Source organism: Bufo gargarizans, chromosome 5, assembly GCF_014858855.1.
Source record: "Bufo gargarizans isolate SCDJY-AF-19 chromosome 5, ASM1485885v1, whole genome shotgun sequence".
In the NCBI taxonomy this organism is placed as follows: Eukaryota; Metazoa; Chordata; class Amphibia; order Anura; family Bufonidae; genus Bufo; species Bufo gargarizans.
Genome location: NC_058084.1, coordinates 425422897 through 425437715, shown reverse-complemented (window position 1 = coordinate 425437715; position 14819 = coordinate 425422897).

The window sequence follows — 14819 nt, the reverse complement described above, 5'->3', positions numbered from 1 at the left end:
CTGGAAATATTTTATGTGTAAATTACATTGATATCTGCACGTTCTATGCATTAAAACCCACATGCCAAAAACATTAGATTCTGCAGCTATAAATGTAGTAGACTAATGTAACGTACAATTGTGGAAATATAAATTGTTTTTTGGATCAATGAGATATGTATGTATTGCCCTTAAAATCCCTCTCTCCATTTCGGTGGTGCAGATAAATCTGTTTAATATTGAGACCATATATAAATTTATGTGGTTGATGCCGAAAAGCATCTGTTTGGATGAAATGGAATTGAAATGAAGATAACATTCACCATATGTTTGTTCCGAGGACATCACGGCTGATAAGAAGTCATAGCTACAGGCACTGCACTCGTGTCAGTCATATTATTAAAATATTTCAGTCTTGTAATATTATCTCAGCTTGCGGCTCAGGGTTTCTTATATGTTCATCACTATGCTGTGCTACATCTTTCTTACATTAAATTATAGAAGTACATGAAAATGTCTGATCACAGGTCAAGGTTTGTACCTATAGTGGGATGGCATTGTCAGAAGACATTTAGCTGTTTATTGCATCCAATATGAAAGTTCAACAGTATTATTATACTGAAATGCCATTATAAGAAATACGATCGTTCGCAGTTGGAGTATCTCAGTATTACAGTTCCAGTGGTCTTGGGAATGCCAAGCTCCAGAACACTGCCTTAATCCATCAGCAGGACACAGGACCTCCATGAATACTGGAGTTTACAAAATTGGCCAACCCTTTTAAATATACATTTTTATGTATTGTAATTACTGAAAAGACTTTAGAGCCAAAAAACTTGCCTCTTTGTTAAAAAAATCTTCTGGGTACCTTTTTGTGTTGCCCACCCTCCTTCCCAGTTACCGATCTATCTACAATGTGAAGGGGAAGACATGATTATTTTTATATCTTAAAGGAAAGTTTCCATCAATAAGGAGAATTTTTTTAGTCCATATTTACTAATGTGATTGGGCCTAGATTTTGGTTCAAATTGTGCCAAAAACGGGTGCACTTTTGCGTATATAGATTTAGAGACAGGTCCATACCTAGTTTAAGAAGGAGGCATGACTTAACAGAAAGGGGGCATGGCTTCATGGGAAAGTGGGCGAGGTCTAAGATGTGACAATGCTTACCAAAATTTTGCCACAATTCTGTTGTAAAATTCGGTCTCAACAATGCTAACCAATAGTTGGTTATAGTCATGTAAGAGAAATGTGTCTCTCCCTGCACCACGTTTATCATCCAGCCTGACCCACTGTGATAAATTTGGTGCAAATCTAGACAGCCGATCCAGTTTATGCCATCTATAGTACAAGTAAATCTGCCTTTTTTTTCATTTCATCAGTGCTATTCCATTGAAAAATACATACAAAACTGTGTCCTTCTGTAGCATCAGTTTCTTAGAGCTAAATTTTCTCAATGCGAGAACAGAGTAATCTCAGTATATGACTCTGCTGCATAGTGAAGGGTTTATCTGCAAGGTAATCATCACTAGAATAGTAGATGGAGGATTGGAATGACTGACAAAATGACAGCTCTATTGTTGCCTTCATCGACATGTCCAGGGAGATATCTCCAGATATAGAGGAAATTAAAGACCCTGGATGTAAACCCATAAACATGGAGCAAATTAAAAAATGATATCTAGAATAAATATACAGGTCCTTCTCAAAAAATTAGCATATTGTGATAAAGTTCATTATTTTCTGTAATGTACTGATAAACATTAGACTTTCATATATTTTAGATTCATTACACACCAACTGAAGTAGTTCAAGCTTTTGATTGTTTTAATATTGATGATTTTGGCATACAGCTCATGAAAACCCAAATTTCCTATCTCAAAAAATTAGCATATTTCATCCGACCAATAAAAGAAAAGTGTTTTTAATACAAAAAAAGTCAACCTTCAAATAATTATGTTCAGTTATGCACTCAATACTTGGTCGGGAATCCTTTTTCAGAAATGACTGCTTCAATGCGGCGTGGCATGGAGGCAATCAGCCTGTGGCACTGCTGAGGTGTTATGGAGGCCCAGGATGCTTCGATAGCGGCCTTAAGCTCATCCAGAGTGTTGGGTCTTGCGTCTCTCAACTTTCTCTTCCCAATATCCCACAGATTCTCTATGGGGTTCAGGTCAGGAGAGTTGGCAGGCCAATTGAACACAGTAATACCATGGTCAGTAAACCATTTACCAGTGGTTTTGGCACTGTGAGCAGGTGCCAGGTCGTGCTGAAAAATGAACTCTTTATCTCCATAAAGCTTTTCAGCAGATGGAAGCATGAAGTGCTCCAAAATCTCCTGATAGCTAGCTGCATTGACCCTGCCCTTGATAAAACACAGTGGACCAACACCAGCAGCTGACATGGCACCCCAGACCATCACTGACTGTGGGTACTTGACACTGGACTTCAGGCATTTTGGCATTTCCCTCTCCCCAGTCTTCCTCCAGACTCTGGCACCTTGATTTCCGAATGACATGCAAAATTTGCTTTCATCCGAAAAAAGTACTTTGGACCACTGAGCAACAGTCCAGTGCTGCTTCTCTGTAGCCCAGGTCAGGCGCTTCTGCCGCTGTTTATGGTTCAAAAGTGGCTTGACCTGGGGAATGCGGCACCTGTAGCCCATTTCCTGCACACGCCTGTACACGGTGGCTCTGGATGTTTCTACTCCAGACTCAGTCCACTGCTTCCGCAGGTCCCCCAAGGTCTGGAATCGGTCCTTCTCCACAATCTTCCTCAGGGTCCGGTCACCTCTTCTCGTTGTGCAGCGTTTTCTGCCACACAGTTGGTGTGTAATGAATCTAAAATATATGAAAGTCTAATGTTTATCAGTACATTACAGAAAATAATGAACTTTATCACAATATGCTAATTTTGTGAGAAGGACCTGTATAGCAATTTAATGCATAGGCTGTTAATATGCGAATAACAAATGTGATGGTCAATGGAAGTTTTTTTTTTAAGCAGAAGTCTATGGCATAACATGCTACCATAAATCACTAAACAGAGCATTCTACCTATTACAGTGTATTAGATTATTACTGTTCAGGCAATTCTTTATACACTGGAGAAAGTTTCCTTTGAAACAGATCTTTGAGCTTGATGTATTGCATTTCTTCTGTTGTATTACTTTGTTTTGCTTTTATTACCTCTTTTTATAACAAGGAAAAGAATCAGAAGATAAATATGTTTGTTCCGGATCAGTCATCCAACTTTTAAAGAGAAAACTTCAATGGCTCATAATGTCATTGAATAGTTAATTCTAGTTGCTTAGAAAAGACACAGATTCCCTGGGGCTTATGCTTTATCTTGGTATTTATTGAACTTTAAGCTACAACCAACAGGCTGGTTAATAACAATTCATGCAGCTGTCAATCTTTTTGACCAATGTCATCAATATTTCATGCTGCCAAATAACAACAATTAAGATGCAGGTCTGGAGGAAACACTTGGGGCAAAAGTGATTCTAGAAGTAAAATTTAAAATCGACAGGCAGCATAGACATTTCCGATGGGCATACAAATAATTTCTTCCTAAGAAAAAATTCTTTGTAAAACAATGAGAAGTAATGTTCTTCATTACTCACCGAGGCTTGTTTCGTGCAGGAAAGCTAAATAATACATCTGTACATGGCAGATTAATGACCGTGCATCACAAATGTGTGCAAGCTACACAGTGTTGGACTTGTGTGCCTAGGGCCCCCCCCCCCCCCCCCCCCCCCCGTAATGTTAATTCTGGTGGCCCACTGTACAACTAAATGCAAATCCTAAAAACTGCACCAAATACATATTTTTTAAGTAGTAAACCACTGTCTAGCCCTTGTCTCAGACTGTTCTGTCCTGAAGACCCTGTCGGTATCCTGCTGACTGCCTCTTGTCTTGGACTATGAACCTTTTAGCTATGTGTGCCAGGAGCACATTGTCACACAGAGGCCGGCAGAAGCAAGACACTGCAAGATGATGGGTCATGGGGCCACTGTAGGGAAATCAAGTAGGCAGATACTTAAAGGTCACCTCCGTACCTTGAAGTACAACCATAGTAATAATCTGGCTAGCTACCCATTTTTTGTAATGGATGCAAAGGCTGATTAGATGCTGTAGTGCAGTCAGTGTGCTGTGTCATGTGCCACCTGTGAAGGGGGTGGGGGACTATGGGCCCACAGTGGTTCAGGGCCCACCAGGGGATTCAGCTGATACAAATCAGTGTTCTTCTCTTTTCACATTGAGTTCTGAACTGTGTGGCCGAGGTTTCAGTTGGGAAAATTTGTGAATATAAACCTCAGACCTATACCTTTAATGGATTCCAATTAGTCTATCTATCACCCATGTTAATAAACATGCATTTAGAATCACAAAATTTTGCACAGCTGCCTCCTGTGACTCAGGGAACGTCATAGACTATGTTTTGAGTGGAAATTTTCACCCTGCGCTTTCCAATTATTTGCCCAAAAATACGCTTAGTAACCACCAAACTCCAGAAACCATTGTCTGTTGCCTGTTGCGGCAGTTATCCTGTATATTCATCAGGGTGCATATAGCAACCAATCACTGCTCAGTTTCTATTTGCTACAGGTAATTAATATGAGCTCGTATTGGTTGCTATAGGCAATGAAGGACATTCTTAGTATAAGACAGTTTATATGTGAGTCAATATGATTTTGATTGTGATGCTTAGCTAACGTTGTTGTAGAGGCTGATGTAACTCACATGACCTTAAGTGTATACTAATTCTGTAGGGTTTTATATACTGTCAATTAAAGACAATAATGCCCGCTGTGGAGGTCTTTGTTAGGGGGCGGGTGGTGTGTTGTGGAGGTCACTGTTAAAGAAGCGGGCTGCTGTGAAGGTCAACGTTAAGGGGGTGAGCTGCTGTGGAGGTCACATTTTAAGGAGAAGGAGGAAAACAGTGGGGGGGTTAGCGTTAAGGGGTGGGGGGCTGTCGAGGTCACTTTTAAGGGGGTGCGGTGCTTTAGAAGCCACTGTTGTGGGGGATACTGGCGATATCTTTTAATGAAACACACAAATATTAAATGAAATAGATGAAATATGCTCGTGCAAAGCCGGGTCCTTCTGCTAGTATATATATATATATATATATATATATATCAGTAAGAGCAAACAGGTTAAATCAACCCATAAGTATAAAGAGCGCATCTGACCAGACAAGGCAGGACAAGTTCGCCCATGGCAGCTAAAGTCCATGCAATTTTTCTACAAATTTGTGAAGCCATTTGCTACCATAGTTGGGAACAAATTGGCCTTAGGGCTCATGCACACGACCGTAGTTTTTGTCCGCATTTTTTGCATATTGGATACCGAACCGTTCACTTCAATTGGGCCACAAAAGTCCATTTGTCCTTTCCGCGGCCCCCCCCCCCCCCCCCACAATTTTTTTTTTAAATATATAGAACATATCCTATTCTTGTCCATTTTGCATACAAGGATTGGACAGTTCTACAGAAGGCAGGACTTACTGTTCCACAAAATGCGGAACACACACGGCTGTGATTGGCTTCAAAGCCACCTGCAAATGGAGTTATCATATGCTGGGCTTTTTGGGCTCTGTTGGATTAGGATCCCATTATTGTATCAAAGTCTGGGCACATCCTAGTACAGCTGTCTGACCTTGCCTTCAGTATTTACTGCGATTATATTATGTGTACCCACATACTACTGCATACAGTTGTGTGTTTTTATTTAAGGGTTCTGAAGTTGTAGCCATTTTGAGAGTTGATTTGTTTTGGGATCTGATCTGGGTTATGTATAGTATTTATTCAGGGTACTGTATTCTGGCATCTGGTTTGAAGTCTGTATTTTTTCTAGGACTATGATGTAGGTTCTGTATTTTTGAAGGGTCTGGTGCCTAATGTTACATTTGGTGTCTGTATTTATTTTGGAGTCAGATCTAGGGTCTGTATCTTTTCTGGTGTGCATACATATTTATTCAAGGGTCTATATTATTTAGGGGATCTGATCTAGGATTTATTGTTATAGTGGAGATCTGAGTTTGTTGTAGGGTCTGTTTTTATTCAGGGGTCTAATCTTATTTTGGGAAATAATAGTTTAGATTTATTTGGGGGTTTTGAAGTTTGCATTAATTGTGGGGTCTGTCTTTTGGGATGCATTCTAAGGTTGTCTTGAGGTCTGTATTTATTTTGGTTGCTGTCCTTATTTTGGATTCTGTTTATTCTGAATACATGCACAACTTGTGACTGGAATGCAGAAGCTTAGTGTTGTTTTGGGAAAGGGTCTATGTACATGATTAACATATGTTAAAAAATTGGGACAATGCTTATTATCACACCTCTTCTCAGAATCCTAGAATGTGATCTAGCCACTCAAAACTGGCAGGGTTCCTGCATTCTCAGATCATATTAGCGTAGTTGTGGACATAGTTAAAGTAAAGCACTGCACACCAGATACTTAACTCAGAAACATACTTATTAATCCATAGATCACCAGTGCTGTTCCTATTAGCCTTGTCTCTATAAATGACCCAGTCACCAAACATTTTGAATTGACTTCATGGTTTGGCAGGAAGGGGGTGGTTTGCAATTTTTATTTGCCTATGGTACCAAAATGCCTTGCCCTGACCATATTTACTGTTAAACCTCTGGATGCTGCCATAGGTTATATGCAGACATGTAACTAGAATTAAAATATAACCATAGGGAAGTCAATAATGCCCCCCACCCTTTTATTAATAGTAAACTGAACTGAAACAATGTATACAGCATCATGGCTACTGTTACATTATAGGAGAGACAGCCTCCAGGCTCGATAGCAACTACTGTGACTATACCTATAGTTATGCCTATGGATGTATGTAGTAAGGAAATCTTATTTTGAAATCACATAATTTATGATGTTGTAATAATTGATAAAAGTCTAGTGCTGAATTCAATAAAATATTATTTCATATCGAATATTAGAATATTCAAAAGTAGTACTAGTAGCAGAAGCAAAAACAGTGGTAAAATTATTAAAAAATATATGTTTTATTGGATAAAAAAAAACCTCAACGAATCAGAAAACTAATAAATGAATGAAACCAAACCAATAAAAAACACCAAAGAACGATTACAGAAATTAACTTGAAAAATAAAAAATCACAAGTGTCACGGATGGTGTTGCAGAAAGCTGGAACTTATAAATAAACATCAGCTTGATCCCAAACTAAGGAGCATATGGGTGAGCCCTATAAAACCCCTAGAGCTCTCCCTGACTGCTATGCCCATGCAAAGGTCTTTATTGTAGACAATGGCATATCCACGTACCTCATACTATGTTACACCTGAAAACCCTATAATAGTGAGGGGACACGACCACCGGCTCCCTGCACTTAATACGGGCGGAGTCAGGGTCACCTAGAATCAAACCAGCAAGGAAACACAAATAAAGAAAACAGACTTATCTGAGGAATCAGCAGAAGCAGCATCCAGCAGTGAACACAATCCAAGAAAAAGCATAAACCGCAAAGTGAGGCAGTATGGGAGGGAATATTAAGGGAGACAATTATTGTAAATAGGTGACAGCTGGGAGAAGGAAAGGAGATGACAAAGTGAAACCAAAACAAAGAACTTCATGAAGGTAGAGAAGAACATCTAACAGACCTTCTCACAGAAGTGGCGGTGACAACAAGTGACTGGCTAACAAGAAACTTAGAGAGCTAATGTCCAGTTCAGGTGTGGGAGGGAAACACCACACCAAACAGGAGGGCAAGGGGTGAGGGAATAAGGCCTGGAAACTAGGGAAAGGAGATGGACACCTCCTAGTAAAACCCTACTCAAAGTGCTGACTAACTACCAGTATGAACAGACCCCAGAGGTAGGTGAGTTCATACACAGGAATACCTAATGTCCTAACTCACCCTATAGGACCCTGGTACTATTGTCAGGACTGAGACAACCTGTTTCTCCAAAAGGAAGGATGAACAGGAGTCTCCCTCAGGCCTTAATACAAATGATTGGGAAATGCAACACACAAAATAACTCAAACAAAATACAAAAGGGAAAGAAAACACTTAACTTCAAGTGGCTAAGTCAGCACCAGGAACTCAGCCAAGATCCACACACCAGCTATCCACAACTCAAACTGAAGCTATAAACAACATAGCATAGTGGGAGAAACAACAATAAATTGTGTTTTCATATGTTGTTGTCAGCCACACGTTTAAACTTGTTGCTCATATTCCTCAAGTTATTTTAAATTTTTCACCATATAGAAGACAATGATGACGAAAAACGTTCCTCCTCAGGGATACCGGAAGTATCCAAATTGTGGGTAAAACTCATATGCCCCCCAAAAATGGTGACTTACCAGTGGACTCCTGTCTACGATTGTTTATGGTAAACTCTACCAAAGACAAAAATTAGGACCACGATCCGAGACCACGTCAGACGGAATGCCATGAAGTTTCACAATGTTGTCAACAAACACTTGCGCAAGTGTTTTAGCATTAGGTAGGCCAGGCAATGGTATAAAGTGCACTATTTTACTAAAACGATCAATTACCACCAGAATAACTGTCTTATCAGATGAATTAGGTAGATCAGTAATAAAATCCATAGACAAGTGAGTCCATGGTCTGGACGGTATGGGCAACGGAAGTAGAGATTCATAAGGTCTAGTATGTGTCACCTTAGCACGTGCACAGATACTACAGGCTGACACATAGTCCTCAACACACTTACACAACTCCGGCCACCAGAATCTACGAAAGATGAGGTCGGCAGTGGATCTACCCCCAGGGTGTCCCGTAAGAACCGCACAGTGATGTTCCTCAAACATCTCATAATGCAATTCTGATGGAACAAACAATTTCCCAGAGGGGCAAGACTCCAGTGCATCTCCCTGAGCCTCTAACACCTTCACCTCTCCTCTAGGTCAGGGTATAGAGCGGATATCACCACCCACTCCAACAGTATCGAATTCGGATTTTCAAAATCACCACCTTCAGGAAAACTACATGACAAGGCATCTGCCTTAACATTCTTAACCCCAGGATGATAAGTGTCAATGAAATTGAATCTGGTGAAAAGCAAAGACTATCTAGCCTGCCACGGGTTCAGTTGTTTAGCCGACTCCAAGTAAGCCAGATTTTTGTGATCTGTGAACACTGTGATCGGATGAATCGCCCCTTCCAACCAATGACGCCACTCCTCATAAGCCAACTTAATGTCCAGCAACTCTCTGTTACCCACATTGTAATTTCTCTCTGCGTTTTTTAGAAAAAAATGCACATAGGCACCATTTACCAGGTGACGGGCCCTGCGATAAGACTGCTCCCACCTCGGATGCGTCCACTTCCACAATAAAAGGATACATCCTGCTGCACCAAAATAGGGGCAGAAGCGAAGCACTACTTAACCACAGAAAAGGCTCGCAACTAGGGATGAGCGAACCCGAACTGAACATTTTCTTAAAAGTCCGGGTTCGGGTTCGGTGTTCATCGCTTTCTTGGCGCTTTTTGATAAGGCTGCAAAGCAGCCATTCAACAAGCGTCATACTACTTGCCCCAAGAGGCCATCACAGCCATGCCTACTATTGGCATGGCTGTGATTGGCCAGTGCAGCATGTGACCCAGCCTCTATTTAAGCTGGAGTCACATAGCGCCGCCCGTCACTCTGCTCTGATCAGCATAGGGAGAGGTTGCAGCTGCGACATTAGGGCGAGATTAGGCAGTGATTAACTCCTCCAAAAGACTTCATTCAGAGATCGATCTGCAGCTGTGGATGATTGAACTGCTGCTATTGAATTGCTTACTGTTTTTAGGCTGCCCAGCGCGTTTTTCAGTCACTTTTTTCTGGGGTGATCGGCGGCCATTTTGTCTTGTGGTGCGCCAGCACAAGCTGCCACCAAGTGCATTTAATCCTCAATGGTGTGGTTGTTTTTTGGCTAAATCCTACATCAGGGTCAAGCTGTCACACCAAGTGCATTTAACCATCAATAGTCTGGTTATTTTTTGGCCATATACTACATCAGGGGCAAGCTGAGCCTGTCACCAAGTGCATTTTACCCTCAATGGTGTGGTTGTTTTTTGGCTAAATCCTACATCAGGGTCAAGCTGTCACACCAAGTGCATTTAACCATCAATAGTCTGGTTATTTTTTGGCCATATACTACATCAGGGGCAAGCTGTCACCAAGTGCATTTAACCCTCAATGGTGTGGTTGTTTTTTGGCTAAATCCTACATCAGGGTCAAACTGTCACACCAAGTGCATTTAACCATCAATAGTCTGGTTATTTTTTGGCCATATATTACATCAGGGGCAAGCTGAGCCTGTCACCAAGTACATTTAACCCTCAGTAGTGTGGTTGGTCAAGCTGTCACACCAAGTGCATTTAACCATCAATAGTGTGGTTATTGATGGCTAATTCTGTCAGTAAACGTATACCTGTCACCCAGCACCTAAATAATAGGCCTCAAATGTATATCCAGCTAAATCTGTCGTTACTGCTGTGGCTGGTGAAGTTATTTAGTGTCCGTCAAAGCACAGTTTTTGTTCTGGGTTGAAATACAATTCCCAATTTAGCAATTTCCTAATTTAGTGGTTTCTGCTGTATCAGAGCTATTTTAAATCTATCCCTAAAAGGGTATATAAGATTCAAGGTGCACATAGGGTCATTCTGAATAACTTCACACACACGCTACTGTGCATTTCCAAGTCTAATTCTGTCAGTAAACCTATACCTGTCACCCAGCGCCTAAATACTAGGCCTCAAATTTATATCCAGCTAAATCTGTCGTTACTGCTGTGGCTGGTCAAGTTATTTAGTGTCCGTCAAAGCACAGTTTTTGTTCTGGTTTGAAATACAATTCCCAATTTCGCAATTTCCTAATTTAGTGGTTTCTGCTGTATCAGAGCTATTTTAAATCTATCCCTAAAAGGGTATATAAGATTCAAGGTGCACATAGGGTCATTCTGAATAACTTCACACACACGTTACTGTGCATTTCCAAGTCTAAGGCCCCTTTCACACGGGCGAGTTTTCCGTGCGGGTGCTATCCGTGCGGCGAATGTATGGCACCCGCACTAAATCCTGACCCATTCATTTCTATGGGGCTGTGCACATGAGCGTTGTTTTTAACGCATCACTTGTGCGTTCAATTGAAATTGCAGCATGCTCTATATTGTCCGATTTTGACGTGACGCAGGCCCCATAGAAGTGAATGGGGTGTGTGAAAATCGGATGGCATCTGCAAGCAAGTACGGATGCCGTGCAATTTGCACGCACGGTTGCTAGGAGACGATCGGGATGGAGACCCGATCATTATTATTTTCCCTTATAACATGGTTATAAGGGAAAATAATAGCATTCTGAATACAGAATGCATAGTAAACCAGCGCTAGAGGGGTTAAAAAAATAAAAAATAATTTAACTCACCTTAGTCCACTTGATCGCGAAGCTGGCATCTCCTTGTGTCTCCTCTGCGCTGAACAGGACCTGGGGTGAGCTGCTCCATTAAATACCAGTTAAGGACCTTCGATGACGTCACTCCGGTCATCAAATGGTCTTTTACCATCGTGAATCACCATGGTAAAAGATCATGTGACGTACCATGTGATGACCGGAGTGACGTCATCGAAGGTCCTTAACCTGTATTTAATGGAGCAGCTCACCCCAGGTCCTGTTCAGCACAGAGGAGACACAAGGAGATGCCAGCTTCGAGGTCAAGTGGACTAAGGTGAGTTAAATTATTTTTTTATTTTTTTTAACCCCTCTAGCGCTGGTTTACCATGCATTCTGTATTCAGAATGCTATTATTTTCCCTTATAACCATGTTATAAGGGAAAATAATACAATCTTCAGAACATCAATCCCAAGCCCGAACTTCTATGAAGAAGTTCGGGTTTGGGTACCAAACATGCGCGATTTTTCTCACGAGAGTGCAACGCATGACAATGTTTTGCACTCACGCGGGAAAATCACGCATTTTCCCGCAACGCACCCGGCTCTTATCTGGGCAAAAAAACTGACGCCCGTGTTAAAGAGGCCTAATTCTGTCAGTAAACCTATACCTGTCACACAGCGCCTAAATACTAGGCCTCAAATTTATATCCAGCTAAATCTGTCGTTACTGCTGTGGTTGGTCAAGTTATTTAGTGTCCGTCAAAGCACAGTTTTTGTTCTGGGTTGAAATACAATTCCCAATTTAGCAATTTCCTAATTTAGTGGTTTCTGCTGTATCAGAGCTATTTTAAATCTATCCCTAAAAGGGTATATAAGATTCAAGGTGCACATAGGGTCATTCTGAATAACTTCACACACACGCTACTGTGCATTTCCAAGTCTAATTCTGTCAGTAAACCTATACCTGTCACCCAGCGCCTAAATACTAGGCCTCAAATTTATATTCAGCTAAATCTGTCGTTACTGCTGTGCCTGTATTAGTGTAATACGGTACCTAAATAGATAGCCAGATAGTGTTAGGTGTCTGTAAAAAAAGGCCTGAATTTGAATTCAATACATTGGGCCAAATAATATTTTTCTTATTGTGGTGAACGGTAACAATAAGGAAAACATCTAGTAAGGGACGCGGACGCGGACATGGTCGTGGTGGTGTTAGTGGACCCTCTGGTACTGGGAGAGGACGTGGCCGTTCTGCCACAGCCACACGTCCTAGTGTACCAACTACCTCAGGTACCAGTAGCCGCCATAATTTACAGCGATATTTGGTGGGGCCCAATGCCGTTCTAAGGATGGTAAGTCCTGAGCAGGTACAAGCATTAGTCAATTGGGTGGCCGACAGTAGATCCAGCACGTTCACATTATCTCCCACCCAGTCTTCTGCAGAAAGTGCACAGATGGCGCCTGAAAACCAAGCCCATCAGTCTGTCATATCACCCCCATTCATACCAGGGAAACTGTCTGAGCCTCAAGTTATGCAGCAGTCTCTTATGCTGTTTGAAGACTCCGCTGGCAGGGATTCCCAAGGGCATCCACCCAGCCCTTCCCCAGCGGTGGAAGACATAGAATGCACTGACGCACAACCACTTATGTTTCCTGATGATGAGGACATGGGAATACCACCTCAGCACGTCTCTGATGATGACGAAACACAGGTGCCAACTGCTGCGTCTTTCTGCAGTGTGCAGACTGAACAGGAGGTCAGGGATCAAGACTGGGTGGAAGACGATGCAGGGGACGATGAGGTCCTAGACCCCACATGGAATGAAGGTCGTGCCACTGACTTTCACAGTTCGGAGGAAGAGGCAGTGGTGAGACCGAGCCAACAGCGTAGCAAAAGAGGGAGCAGTGGGCAAAAGCAGAACACCCGCCGCCAAGAGACTCCGCCTGCTACTGACTGCCGCCATCTGGGACCGAGCACCCCAAATGTAGCTTCAAGGAGTTCCCTGGCATGGCACTTCTTCAAACAATGTGCTGACGACAAGACCCGAGTGGTTTGCACGCTGTGCCATCAGAGCCTGAAGCGAGGCATTAACGTTCTGAACCTTAGCACAACCTGCATGACCAGGCACCTGTATGCAAAGCATGAACTGCAGTGGAGTAAACACCTTAAAACTAAGGAAGTCACTCAGGCTCCCCCTGCTACCTCTTCTGCTGCTGCCGCCTCGGCCTCTTCCTCCGCCTCTGGAGGAACGTTGGCACCTGCCGTCTCGCAAACAGGGGATGTACCACCAACACCACCACCTCCGTCACCAAGCATCTCAACCATGTCACACGGCAGCGTTCAGCTCTCCATCTCACAAACATTTGAGAGAAAGCGTAAATTCCCACCTAGCCACCCTCGATCCCTGGCCCTGAATGCCAGCATTTCTAAACTACTGGCCTATGAAATGCTGTCATTTAGGCTGGTGGACACAGACAGCTTCAAACAGCTCATGTCGCTTGCTGTCCACAGTATGTTGTTCCCAGCCGGCACTACTTCTCCAAGAGAGCCGTGCCTTCCCTGCACAACCAAGTATCCGATAAAATCAAGTGTGCACTGCGCAACGCCATCTGTGGCAAGGTCCACCTAACCACAGATACGTGGACCAGTAAGCACGGCCAGGGACGCTATATCTCCCTAACTGCACACTGGGTAAATGTAGTGGCAGCTGGGCCCCAGGCGGAGAGCTGTTTGGCGCACGTCCTTCCGCCGCCAAGGATCGCAGGGCAACATTCTTTGCCTACTGTTGCCACCTCCTCCTACTCAGCTTCCTCCTCCTCTTCTTCCACCTGCTCATCCAGTCAGCCACACACCTTCACCACCAACTTCAGCACAGCCCGGGGTAAACGTCAGCAGGCCATTCTGAAACTCATATGTTTGGGGGACAGGCCCCACACCGCACAGGAGTTGTGGCGGGGTATAGAACAACAGACCGATGAGTGGTTGCTGCCGGTGAGCCTCAAGCCCGGCCTGGTGGTGTGCGATAATGGGCGAAATCTCGTTGCAGCTCTGGGACTAGCCGGTTTGATGCACATCCCTTGCTTGGCGCATGTGCTGAATTTGGTGGTGCAGAAGTTCATTCACAACTACCCCGACATGTCAGAGCTGCTGCATAAAGTGCGGGCCGTCTGTTCGCGCTTCCGGCGTTCACATCCTGCCGCTGCTCGCCTGTCTATGCTACAGCGTAACTTCGGCCTTCCCGCTCACCGCCTCATATGCGACGTGCCCACCAGGTGGAACTCCACCTTGCACATGCTGGACAGACTGTGCGAGCAGCAGCAGGTCATAGTGGAGCTTCAGCTGCAGCATTCACGGGTCAGTCGCACTGCGGAACAGCACCACTTCACCACCAATGACTGGGCCTCCATGCGAGACCTGTTTGCCCTGTTGCGCTTTTTCGAGTACT